Below are 1,611 nucleotides of genomic sequence, written 5' to 3'. Positions count from 1 at the left end.
TATACAAAAATGGAAAAATATGACACGCCATCTGACATGAAATACTGTACTACTATTGTGGCTTCTGGAAGACTTCTGCAGTATCATCCAGTAGTTTTTTTGATTACATAAGGTTAAATAAAAGACCTACATTATGTTCACACACACATATATATGTATATATAATGTTTTTTAATTATGTCTCAATGTAGGCGATACTAAACTTTTGTCTCAATGCTGTACGAAACAGCCTGCAGTTAAGAAGGGCAGCCTGGAGCCAAGACGCTCAGGAAGATATATGCAGTGTTGGAAAGCGCATATCATTGAATTTCTGGCTCCAGCTAGCACACACTAAACACGTGCTCCAGGAAGGCCTCGCTAGGTTACAAGATTAATTGCCAATGTCTTGAACTGGCTCTAGTGTTTCTAAAATATGACTGTGTTCCTGAAAAAAGAATTCAAAAGTTCATTTGTCATGAAATACAATCACTAGAAATGACACACCGGGCCTGTGGACCCAATCTGAAAGGAGTGTGCACTGAAATGAACCAGGATACACACAACCTTTAGCACTTACAGTTTATTGTATTCATACGAGTGATATAAACACTTTACTACCAGCAGAACATAACAATAAATCACTCACTGCCCTCAAGTGCACTACTCTAACCTCGTAGGGTGATAAATATGTCCATTATTCCAAACTTTGCTGCAATTACTTTACTAAAAAGGTGGCCAAAGAAGTGCAGTGAAATATTGTCATGGTCGACTTTCTTTGCATTACTTGTGAGGATAATAAGAGACACAGTGATCTCTCTCTCCTGCAGTTATTATACATTCTCCCATATGAAGAGGCACAGTGATCTCTCTCTGCTGCAGTTATACATTCTCCCATATGAAGAGACACAGTGATCTCTCTCTCCTGCAGTTATTATACATGTTCACATGTGAAGAGGCACAGTGATCTCTCTCTCCTGCAGTTATTATACATTCTCCCATATGAAGAGACACAGTGATCTCTCTCTCCTGCAGTTATTATACATTCTCCCATATGAAGAGGCACAGTGATCTCTCTCTGCTGCAGTTATACATTCTCCCATATGAAGAGACACAGTGATCTCTCTCTCTCCTGCAGTTATTATACATTCTCCCATATGAAGAGGCACAGTGATCTCTCTCTCCTGCAGTTATTATACATTCTCCCATATGAAGAGACACAGTGATCTCTCTCTCCTGCAGTTATACATTCTCACATATGAAGAGGCACAGTGATCTCTCTCTCCTGCAGTTATTATACATTCTCCCATATGAAGAGACACAGTGATCTCTCTCTCCTGCAGTTATACATTCTCACATATGAAGAGACACAGTGATCTCTCTCTCCTGCAGTTATTATACATGTTCACATGTGAAGAGGCACAGTGATCTCTCTCCTACATTTATTATATATTCTCCCATATGAAGAGACACAGTGATCTCTCTCTCCTGCAGTTATCATACATTCTCCCATATGAAGAGGCACAGTGATCTCTCTCCTGTAGTTATACATTTTCCCATATGAAGAGGCACAGTGATCTCTCTCTCCTGTAGTTATCATACATGTTCACATGTGAAGAGGCACAGTGATCTCTC

The sequence above is a fragment of the Polyodon spathula genome, chromosome 12 (genome assembly GCF_017654505.1).
Source record: "Polyodon spathula isolate WHYD16114869_AA chromosome 12, ASM1765450v1, whole genome shotgun sequence".
Lineage (NCBI taxonomy): Eukaryota > Metazoa > Chordata > Actinopteri > Acipenseriformes > Polyodontidae > Polyodon > Polyodon spathula.
This window is presented reverse-complemented; position numbering follows the sequence as displayed.